Source organism: Canis aureus, chromosome 21, assembly GCF_053574225.1.
Source record: "Canis aureus isolate CA01 chromosome 21, VMU_Caureus_v.1.0, whole genome shotgun sequence".
Taxonomy (NCBI): Eukaryota; Metazoa; Chordata; class Mammalia; order Carnivora; family Canidae; genus Canis; species Canis aureus.
In genome coordinates, this window is record NC_135631.1 from 42,240,904 (window position 1) to 42,253,496 (window position 12,593).

General features: G+C 36.6%; 1 long non-coding RNA gene across 3 annotated transcripts in view; it reads right to left on the minus strand.

Annotated features, from left to right (window-relative positions):
• Positions 1 to 12,593, minus strand: part of LOC144292966 (uncharacterized) — a 412,082-nt gene that overhangs the window by 87,832 nt on the left and 311,657 nt on the right. The gene's annotated exons all lie outside the window — the stretch shown is intronic.

A 12,593-nucleotide genomic window follows, 5' to 3' on the forward strand; every position in this document is an offset into this window, starting at 1 on the left:
AAGTTAAGGCTGTGGACAGGAAAGATGCCTCGGGAGCAATCATGAGATTCAGGGGTACCTCTCCATGCTGAGTGGCCATTTGTGCCTACTGGAATCTAATGTGTGATCCTGCCCAAAACCCTGCAAAAGTTGAGGTTCTGCAGGTACCAAATGTTCCCTGAACATGTCCTTTTGCTCAAAGTCAAACAAGAAAAACAAGAACAGAACAGGAGGTTGTTTAACCTAGCCCCAAGGAAAAGAAAGGGAAAATACTAGAAGGTGAAAGACTGTTTTCAGTGCACCTCCAGGTGAGGGGTGGGATTGAGGGATTAAATTAAATTAAATATTCAAACCATTCCTTTAGAATCTAGGGAGCACAGCTTGGCAGCTATTCCTGGTTAAAGCTGGTGTCAGATCTCCAACTGTCAGCAAAATGTATCTACTTAGACTCCTACTGTCACCTATGAATGTTACTACCCTCCTACCACCCAAAATTAAGGCCTCAGAGTCATCATTGATGCCCCTTTTTTCTTAATAATCAGCATCTAACTGTTCAACGTCCAACAGATTCTCCTCTCACGAGGTCTCTGGATTCACTTCTTTCCCTCTTTGTTCAAGACTGTCCCCTTGTCCTTATCCTCATCACTACGTCATCCTTTTGGTCTCATTCATTCATTTATTCTCCAGTTTCAATCCCCTCCACTACCAGACCAATAGTCCTAAACTCAAATTTCATCTTTTCACTCCCTGACTCAATAAACCTCCAACGGATTCTCACGCTGACATTCAAAGCCTAAAACCCTCTGGGCTGCTATGCAAATCCCCAATAATAAGTCACCATATTTTCTATCTACATTACTATTAACTATTTCCTATTGGTATGCATGTGCTCCAAAAACCATGTTTCTACCCACAGAGTATGTATGGCTTTCTGCTTGCCCTTTAGCATTAAGCAGGGGTTCATGTGAGATCCTACAGCTTTGTGTGTTCCTAGCAAGACCTCTCCATCCTCACCTTGTCATTACCACCAAGGCTCTTTCACTGTGTCTTGTAGCACTGTGTGTGTTCAAATTCCAGGTCTCCTGTTCTATCACTTCTTCCTTTCTCTAATACTCACATGACCATACACATCCCCTTTCTGACCCCATCTCCCACTGTTCCCCACCTTCTGAAACAACTTCAGTGTGCTGTTTGGAACTTACAGTTCAGTAGCAGCAAAACTACATATATGCTCAACTTCTCTGAATATTTCCATTTTCTTTCCCTCACTGAAAGTTGACTCTGCCCTAAAGGTAAAGTTTGATAAAGTGAGCTGCTCATGTAGCTTTCTCAAATAGGGATTGCTTACTCTTCTACATCTACCTGGCCAGTAGGAGGGAGAGGGCCTTTGGTGTCCTCCTTTTTTCTCTTCGCTGGTTCTAGACTATTCCTCTCCCTCTTCTCTAAAAGCATACAGCTTTGATGTTATGTCATTATATTACACCGTCTACTGCTCTGCCTTGTGACAGTTACCTATTAACCCACTGCTTATAGTCCATCATTCTTTGAAGATTTTACTCCATTGTCACCCCCTCCATTATACTCTTGTACCCCTGCTATGGTTCTTGATGATATCAGTGGAAGTAATCCTCTCAATTGACTCCTCAGTTCCTTGACCTCATCTGTTCCAAAAACCATACCATAAACTTTATTTTTACCAACAGCTAGAACCTTATATATTATCATTTTCCAATAATTACTGCCTATATCTCTAGCTTACTTCCTCTAGTACTTGGCCTCCAAAAATCTTCTACTACACCCAAACCTACAATGTATTGTTTTTTCCACCTTTTCACTGACCTTTACTCCTCCCTTATCCTCATGTACCTCCTTTCCCAGATTCAGTTCTACTGTCAATCATTGTATTTGCTCCCTCGCTTACAGCCTCAGCTCCCTTGCCCCTCTCTCATTTTGTTGTTTCTTTGCATTAAAGTATAATAATTTTTTAAACCAGATCCTGATGCAAATATTAATTAATGCAGATCCAAACTTTTATTCAGTTAATTAGTTAAAGAGGGAATCAGAAATAAGTTATAGCCAGTTCAGAGAGCACTTAAGGAGCTGAGAACAGGATTACTAGATGAGGTACAAACCTGGTTAACATTCAACCAGGGTCATAAACTATGTGTTCTACTAGGCAGTCATTATTTGCATTCCTACTGAACAAAAACCTACAATATGCACCTTCACATATTACCTAGTACCTTTAATTAATAGTTAACTGTGAGTTGAATTAAATTTGTTCCCCTAGATAGTCTCTTGGTGGCCAGATGACAAAGAAGGACATTGGATTCAGTTTTGCCTTATTTCAGAAATTTTTTTTTTTTTTTTTTTTTTTTTTCAGAAAAAGAATTTTTTGGGAGCACATAAGTGGCTCAGCCAGTTGAGCAGCCAACTCTTGGTTTCAGTTCAGGTCCTGATCTCAGGATCTTGGGTTCAAGCTCTGCTTTGGGCTCTGTACTCAGTGGGGAATCTGCTGGAGAATTCTCTCCCTGTCCCTCTCCCTTCCCCCCTCACATACAAGCTCTCTCTCTCTCTCTCTCTCCCCTCCTCCTCCTTCTTCCCTTCCCCCACTCACACACACTTTCTCACTCTCTCTCTCAAGTAAATAAATCTTTAAAAAAAGAGAGAAAATTTTCTGAAACTTGATAAAAATCACAAAATGGCTAAACCCAACTATTATGCACTGGTATTGCACAGCTAAACATGTCTGGAGAAAAAAAAAAAACCTAAAGCTCTGACATGAGATTCATGATTACTAGTTCAAGAAGACTATGCTATACAGCATCCATATTCCATTATCTAGTTCATTCACTCTCACTCTCCTAAGGTGATTGCATCACACTTTCTCTCCACTAATTCCAGGAATTTTGTAACTTATTTTACTGAAAAAATACAAGCAGTAAAAACAAAAATTCTAAACTGCTGCTGCTACATTTATCTACCTATATGCATCTATGCCCAAACATTTCACTTTCTCATCTATTACTAGAAATGAACTGTCCTCACTCCTGGAAAAGGTCAAGGACTCAACTTCAGGCTACTAGCCATAATGGGGAACAGGATTGGACTTAACTTTTTACCTTAAATAACATGAAAATGAAACAAAATGTATGAAAGGGCAAATTTTATGCGTTTGACAACAGGCAGCACAGAACAATGTTCTACAAAAGAGGGGAAACAAATGAAATGAGCCCTGTTATTGTTCCAGCTTATCGTCCAGAGGACTTTACAGGCTACAATGCTAGGAAGGGAATTTCAACAAGAGCCTAATAGTCTTTCTGGGTTGAGGAGACATATACTGGAGTTTTGGGAGGCCAAGACATCTAAAAAAAATAATAGGAGGGAGAAGAGAAAGAACTGTGATGATCTACAGAGAAGTCCCTTTGAGTCTTGGACAGAGTACTGTATATTTCATGAGTAAACTATCCAAAGCTTGGGAAGAATGACATAGGTGGAACATATCCCTAGAGTTCACATAGAGTTGATTATAATTTGTGTTAGCACTCGCTAGAGCAAAAAGATTTCCTAATATGTAGAACATGAGGTAATGTCCTCAGAAGGGTATTGCCTTAGCAGTGGGGTTAAATTAGGCCTAAATTAAAGCCTTGAAAGGATCAAAATTATTCTAAGTAACTCAATATGTTCCAGACAAACCCCAAAGATATTAAAAACAATACTTTAAATCTGGCACCTAATCATGTAAAATTCACAATGCCAGGCATCCAAAAAATAAAATAAAATAAAATAAAATAAAATAAAATAAAATAAAATAAAATAAAATAAAATAACAGGAAAAATAAAGAAGCTGGAAAATATGGCCTATGAACAGGAAAAAGAAAAAGCTGTCAATAGAAAGAGACTCAAAACTGACACAGATGTAGAATCAGCTGACAATGAAACTAAAACACATTTTATAAATACACTCCATATGCTCAAGAACAAAAGCAGAACATTCACATGATGAGGAGAGAAAAGGAAGAGATTTTAAAAGACCCATGTTGAAATTATAGAAATAAAAATACCCCAAATTAAAAATACTCTGGATGGTTAGTAATAGCAGATGAGACACTGTGGAAGAAAAATAAGTGAATTTGAAGACATCGCATTAGAAACTACTCAAATTAAACACACGGGTGCGGCGGGGGTGGGGGGGGCAGAGGAAAAAAATAAACAGAGCACCAATGACCTGTGAGAAAAAATTGAGCAGCCTAATATATACATGTAATTGGAGTCCTGGAAGGAGAGGAGATGGGAAGAAATAAAAAAATATTTGAACAATCAGTAGCCAAAACATTTCCAAACTTGATGTTAACTAAAACGTCACAGTTCTCTGTGAAGCTTAATAAAACCCAAACATGAAGAAAAACCACACAAGCATGTCATAATCAAATTGCTGAAATCCTAGGAAAAAAATTAATCAACCAGAGGAAAAAGGATACATTATATATATAGGAACAAGGATAAGTTTTCAGCAGACTTGCCTCAGACTTGCAAGTCAGATGCTATCTGTAAAGTACTGAAAGAAAAAAGCTGTCAACCTAAAATTCTGCACTGGCCAAATTAAGGCAAAATCCAAGAGAAATGAAAGCATATTTCCAAATAAAGACATGCACACAAAGGCTCACAGCAGCTTTATTTGTAATAGCTGAAATCTGGAAACAACCTATATGTCCATTAATAGGATAAATAGGTAAAAAAGTTGTGGAATAAAATTGTCAATACATGCAACAGTAGTGAAACTCTAATAATTATGCTGAGTGAAATAAGCCAGATTTAAATGAATACATAATTATGATTCTATTTACATAAATTGCAAAACAAAATGCAAATTAATTGGAAGTTACTTTACTAACAGAAAGTAAATCAGTTCCTGCCTAGGGGAGCAGGGGCTAGGAGGAATGGGAAGAAGTTACAAAAGGAAATAAGAAACCCTTGGGGGTGATGGTTATGTTCATTATTTTGGTTGTAGTGATAGTGTCACAGGTGTGCACACATTTCAATGTTTATCAAATTATACACTGTAAATTTGTGGTTTATCATAGGATAATTATACCTCAAAAAAAAGCTGCTTTAAAAAATTAAATCAAAAAAAGACATCTCAGATAAAAAAAGAGAGATAATTCATTGCCAAGAGACTTGTACTATAAGAAATGGTAAAGCAAGTTCTTTAGAGGAAAAATAACACCGGATGGAAATTTGGATCTACGCAAGGAGTATAATGAGCAACAAAAATTTTAAGTGTATAAGCAAATATAACAGATTCTTTCTCATTATAAAAATATCTTGAAAAAATTTCATTATCTCGAGTAAAAATTACAAAATATTGAGTTCATATATATGTAGAAGTAAAATGTATGACAATTGCAAAAAGGATGAGAAGGGAATATAAGTTTACTTTTGTAAGATTTTTTACCATCTATATGACGTCATTTAATATTTGAAGGTAGACTTTGTTAACATAAAGAAATATACTTTAAAGCCTAGGGAAATGACACAAAACAAAAAACCAAAGAGGCATAATAAAGAAGCCTGTAAGTGAAATAATAATAGAAAACCCTAAATCCAAAGGAATACAGGTAAAAAGGGAGAAAAGAAACAAAGCACATATGAAATAAATTGAAAAAACTACCAGATGGAATATTTACACTCAATCACATTGATGATTACATTAAATGTAAAAGGTTACACTTTCCAATTAAAAGAGATGGTCAGAAGAGATAAGAAGGCTAGATCCAACTTCTGTTTACAAGAAGCACTTTAAATATAATGGCATTTAGAGACTAAAATGATAGAAAACAATATATCATACTAACATTAACCAACAGAAAACAAGTGGCTAGATAATCCTCAGAAGGTAGACTTGAGGACAGGAAAATCCATAAAGAAAGAGAATAGTTTAGAATGATAAAAGAGTAACTTCATCAAGAGGATATAACCACCCTAGTAAATGCCAACCACCTACCTATAAATTAGGCCCCATCTCCATTAACCCACTCAAGGTCAACCCTTGAACAAATTATTCTCTCAACAACTAGTTTTTCTTCTTTACTGAGTGTCTCCATTAGCATATAAAGAGGCTGTCATTTATCCTGTTTAAAAACAGATACATTCTCTCATACATTTAAAAACAGATATATTCCTCCAGCTAATAATGTTCAACTCTCTTTATATAAATTTCTTCTTTTGGGGGATCCCTGGGTGGTGCAGCAGTTTGGCGCCTGCCTTTGGCCCAGGGCGTGATCCTGGACACCCTGGATAGAATCCCACGTCGGGCTCCCGGTGCATGGAGCCTGCTTCTCCCTCTGCCTGTGTCTCTGACTCTCTCTCTCTTTCTCTCTCTCTCTCTCTGTGACTATCATAAATAAATTTAAAAAAATAAATTTCTTCTTTTTATTTAAAAATTTTATTTGTTCATTCATGAGAGACACAGAGAGAGGCAGAGACACAGGCAGAGGGAGAAGCAGGCTCTCCATGGAGAGCTGATGCAGGATTGGATCCCAGGACCCCAGGATCATGATCTGAGCCAAAGGCAGATGCTCAACCACTGAGCCACCCAGGTGTCCCTTTTCTTTATATAAATTTCTGTTAAAGTTTGTTTATACTTTCTCTTTCTAAATTCTTTTCTCTCATTCACTCTTAAATCCATTCCAATCAGACTGTTGCCTAACGACTCTACTAAAACATTTCTTTGTCAAGGTCACCAGTGATCTTCACCTCATAAAATCTAATAGTTCTCAGTCCTGATTTACTTGATCTAACAATAGAATTTTTTTAATTTTTTTTTTAAATTTATGATAGTCACACAGAGAGAGAGAAAGACATGCACACAAAGGAGTCTATGATAAGTTTATGATAGTCACACAGAGAGAGAGAAAGACATGCACACATGCATACTTATCATTTATCACTTAAATGATAAGTGATCACTCTCTACTCCTTTATAAGCTTGCTTTTCTTGACTTCCAAGACAGGAACCATACTCTACTGGTTTTCTGCTGCCTCCTTCTCAGTCTTGTTTCCTTTCCTTGTTTATTCCTAACTTCATAATATTACAGTGCTCTAGGGATCAGACTTTAGTCCTCTTTTCTTTTCCATCTACACTCACTTCATTGGTGATTTCACTGAATCTTACAGTTTAAATGCCATCTGTATGCTTGCTAATGACTTCCAAATTTATATCTCCAGGCTAAACTTCTCACTTGTTACAGGGACTTGAATATTTAATTACCTATTCATCATCCATAACCAGATGTTTAATGAGGATCTCAAATTTAACATGTCAAAAATTGAACTGGCTCTACTTGGACATGATGTGGGGGAACCTGGTGAACACTGACTTAAGACGATCACTCATAGATTGTGCCTGGTTTTCAGAGAAGTTCCAGCACTCCCTTAGAGCCAAGAAAAAAAGATTATGAGTTCAGATGCACTGGAGAGGGCAAGAAGGACAGTTTGACTTAACCTACATCACCCTTCAAGGTAGCACAGCCAAGAAAGATTTTTCCTGGATTTTGATTTAACCTGCAGGTAAAAGGGAGAGCATGTGAGTGAGCCCCTGTTTCCCCAGCTATATAGGACAAAACTGAAGGGGCTCATTTCTCTCTCATCCTATCCAGGATGCTAATCAAAAGCTCTATGATTCGGAGGGTGGGGAGAGGTGAGGAGAGTGACAGATAGAATTCTGTCATTGAATTAAAGGGACATTAAAGGGGACTAAGGAGGACATTAAAGGGACATAGATCCTAACTATCTTGTGTATTTTGTAAAGAAGCCTGTCCATAAGCTGCTGGGAATGACTCACCTGTGGAGGCCGAGAAAAATTAAGGCCATCCCACCCAAAGTTTAGCATTAGCACAAGTACAGCCATCTTAGGCCCCTGTGAATAAGACCTGAACTTTATGGGAAAAACTGCAGAATGTCCTCAATGTCCTCAGCAGGTAATCCCATATCGGAAAGACAACAGAGCCCACGCCCATGGTAGAAAGTCTCATATTAGAAAGAGAACAGAGCTCAATGCCCTTGAAAGCCCCACATCAGAATGTAAACAGAACTTGGAGAAATTCCTCCACCCCTTCTGAAAATCCCCTAGACCAGCCTATAAAAAACCCAGCTGTAACCCACTTCGAGGTCCAAGTCCCTGCTCTGCTGTGTCGGGTATATTTGGACCCAAGCTCAAGCTTGCTAATAAACCCTCGTGTGCTTGCATCAGTGTCGGCTCCTTGGTGGTTTCTCGGATTCGCAATTTTGGACACAACACACCCACAGGTCAATCCTAATTGGCTCAAAGGAAAACACAGTGCTCTGCAAGCCTAACCCTACCCACCCCTACTCTGCAGCCAGCTCCTTGTGTGTGCTCCTGACAGTAACACAAATGGGTTTTGGTAGACTGCCAGAGAGCACACACAGAAAATTGGCTAGTCTGCAGGCTAAAGAGAGACCACAAAATTGAGCTTTAGGGCCACGTGTGGGCAAACAAAAAAGTCTGTGAGTACAGAGCCTGATATGTTGCAAGATCCAGAAAAGACATACCAGTTTAAGAATTGTGCCACAAAATAGAGCAAGCAGCAGGAACAGGAGTACTCACAGAGGGCCTGAGATAGCCTCAAACTCTCTAGCAGGGCTGAAGAAAGGTATCTTTCTTCCAAATGCAATTAGCAAAATTGTAGGAAGTGATTGCTCCTGCCACTTCAAATAAAATGATAGCAATGCAAAACTTCAAGGAACATGTAAAATCAAGATAACAAGACCCCACCAACAATCACAACAATCTTCTTGTAAATGGAGCTCAAAGACATGGAGATCAATGATTTACCTGATAAATAATTCCAAAGAGCTGTCCTAAAGAAACTAGTGAGCTATAAGAAAACACAGACAATTCAACAGGAAATAATACATAAACTACATGAGAAATTTAACAAAGAGATAGAAATAATAGAAAAGAATTGAGCAAATATTGAAGAGCTGAAGAATTTTCTCAAACCCTTCCAAAAAACTCAAAAGGGGAGAATACTCATGAACTCATTTGATGAGGCCAGCATGACTTTGATACCAAAGCCAGATAAGAACAATTCAAGCAAAGAAAACTAAAGACAAAACCCCCTGGTAAATATAGACAAATATTCTCAACAAATATTAGCAAACCAGATTTAATAGTGCATTGAAGGGATCATACATCATGTCAAGCAGGATTTATTCTAGGGAGGCAAAGATGGTTAAACATATGCAAATAAATAAATGATATAGCACATTAATGATATGATATTAATGATAAGAATGAAAGGTAAAAATCTTTTTTTAAGACTTTATTTATTTGGGATAGAGAGCCAGCATACATAAGGAGGAGGAGGGCTAGAGCGAGAAGGAGAAGCACACACCGCACTGAGCAGGAAGCCCAATGTGAGGTTTGATTCCAGGACCCTGAGATTACCACCTGAGCTGAAGGCAGCTACTTAACCAACTGAGCCACTGAGATGCCCCTGGAAAGGTAAAAATCTTACAATCATCACAATACATGCAGAAGAAGCATTTTTCAAAAATAAAGCATCCTTTCATAATAAAAATTATCAATGAATTGGGTACAGTAGGGAAATATCTCAATATAATAAAGGCCATATATGATAAGCCCATTGCTAACGTCATACTCAATAGGAAAAGGTTGGAAGCTTTTTCTCTAAAGTCAGAAGCAAGACAAAGGTGCCCACTCTCACCACTTTTAATTTGACATAGACCTGGAAGTTCTATCCAGAGCAACCAGGGAGGAAAAGGAAGAAATTTTCATTTCAATTTTTCATCCAAATTGGAAGAAAGAAGTAAAATTGTCTTTGTAGATGATTTTATATATAGACAATCCTTGATTCCATGAAAAAAAACTATTAGAACTAATCAACAAAGTTGCAGGATTCAAAGTCATCATACGGAAATCAGTTGCATTTCTTTATATTAACAATGAGATACCTAAGAAATAAAGAAAACAATTCAATAATACTGTTTATACACATGAAAGTTGCTAACTAAGTAAATCTAAGTGTTCTCACAAGAAAGTAATAGTAATTATGTGATGTGATAGAGGTACTAGCTATACAATGTGGTAATCACTTTGCAATATACAAGTGTGTCAAATCAATACGCTACACATCTTACACAATGTTTTATGTCAGTTATATCAATAAAGTTGAGGAAAAAAAGAAGAGTCAAGTAGATATCAAGATTATACGAGTCTCATAAATGAATGCTTACATCATCTATGTTCAGTATTTGTTCATCTAAAGTATAAGCATTTAGTTACATTGCATTTCTCTCCAAATAATATTTTAGCTATATCCAAGAGTTTTGAAATAAGGTATATGCATTATCATTTGATCTAATTTCCCCCCTTAATTATCAGTGTATTTCTTCATAGACCTATAAGTTTTCTTGAAGAACATTTATGTACTTTGGAACTCTGTTTTCAGATTCACAAATATTTATTATTGTTATATATCCCTGATTTATTGACATTTTTTTTATTATCATGAAATAGCCCACTTCACTTCTAATATTTCCTGCCTTAAAATTTATTTTATATATATCTATGGCCACCCAGGTTCTTATGGTTACTATTTGCATGATACATCTTTTCCATCTTTCTGCTTTCAATCTATTTGTGTCTTTGAATCTAAAGTGTGTTTCTTATAGAAAACACACTATGGGATCATACTTAAAAAAATATCCAGCCTGACCATCTGTGCCTTTGGATTGAGGTATAATCCATTTACATTTAATATAATTATTAATACTCCTGGATTTGTGTCTACCTTTTCTATTTGTTTTCCATATGTCTCATGTCATCTCCTTTACTGATTTCTTTTGTGTTAAATACTTGTTTTTGAGGGTACCGTTTTAACTAATCTGTTGATTTTTAACTAAATATTTTTTAGCCATTTTCTTAGTGTATGGGATTATAATAAGTATCCTCATACTACATACATCAGGTTAATAGTGAATTGATTCTTGTAAACATTTCTCTGATTCACTTCCTCCCCTCTCCTTTCTGCTGTTGTCATATATATATCTCTCTATATGCCATAAACCAATAATATTGTATTATAATTACTGTCATATGCAAATTTATTTTTTAAAAGAAAATAAGATTTGTCTGAGAATGTCTTTATTTTGCCATTTTTTTGAAGGATACATTTGCCCACTATAGAAACTGCCTTGGTTGATGGTGTTTGTGTTAGCTTTTTGAATGTCATTCTATTGCCTTCTGGTCTCCATGGTTTCTCATGAGAAATCACTGAAAACTCATAAGCCATTTTCTCTTACTGCTTTTAGGATTTCTTTTTGTCTTTCAGCAGTTAGATTATGATTTATGTAGACACAGATCTTTTGTCTTTATTCTGACAAAAGAGTTCATTGAAGCTATCTAGATCTCCATATAAATGTTTTTCACTAAATTTGGTAACCTTTAGCCATTATTCTTTTTAACATTTTTTTTCTGCCTCTTTTTCTCTTTCTTCTCCTGGGATTCCAAGTACACATGAAAGATGTTATCAAAGAGTCTCTCTGAATCTCTCTTTTTTCTTTAATCTTTTTCCCTCTGTTCTTCAGATTGGATAATTCTATTGGTCTGTGTTCAAGTTTAGTTTCTTACTTCCACAATCTCAAGTGACTTTTAAGACCATCTAGTGACTATTTAATTTTGGTTATTATTTGGTCCTCTTCTTATAGTCTCTGTTTCTTTATTGATATTGCTAGTGATTATCATATTTCCCTTAAAATTATTTAAGCATGGCTTCATTTAACTCTTTTAACATAATTGTAAGAGGAACTTTGAAGTCTTTGCTTCTAAGTCCAACATCAGAGTCAGTGTCTGACTGCCTTTTCCCCCTATGAGACACATTTCCTGTTTCCTTTGCATGTCTCAGAATTTTGTGTTGGAAATTAGACATTTTAAATTACAGCAACTCTGAATTCTGCTACATATATACATTTTTTAACTCCTGAAAGTTGCTATTATTTTAGTGAACTTGCCTATATTTAACCTGAAGAACCTTTCTCCTCTGCAATATGTAGCTGTTAATATCTCTACTTGTTATTTTGTTTGTTTTATCCTTTGGCTTATAATTTTATTCTGGCTCCCTGGGATCACACCTGTTTGTGCATGGCTTAGTGGTCAGCCAACAGTTGGTCAGAAGTTTGTGTTCAAACAACTCTAGCTTATAAGCCTTCCATGCCATGTCAATGGAGCTGTGTGTGGGTTAAACAGCACATTTAAATTCAGGCATTTTCAAGTCTGCTTCAACTTTTACTTTCTAATGGACTCTTCTGAGCTTCCTGAATGCAGGCACCAGCATCCTGGTTGGCCAAGGATATATATAGTTTGTCTAATACTTTTATGATACTTTCATTGCCAGTATCTCTATACATTTCTGGCTGGTTTTCCACTCACTCTAATCAGACCAGACCCTAGTGTAACAGGGCTTTGGGTTTTTCCTGGTTATTTACTACTAAGTTTGCTACTTCTACTGACAATGACTCTAGGCATGGACTTTTGCTCTCTGCTTGCAGTCCCCTCTGGCTATGAAGCTTTA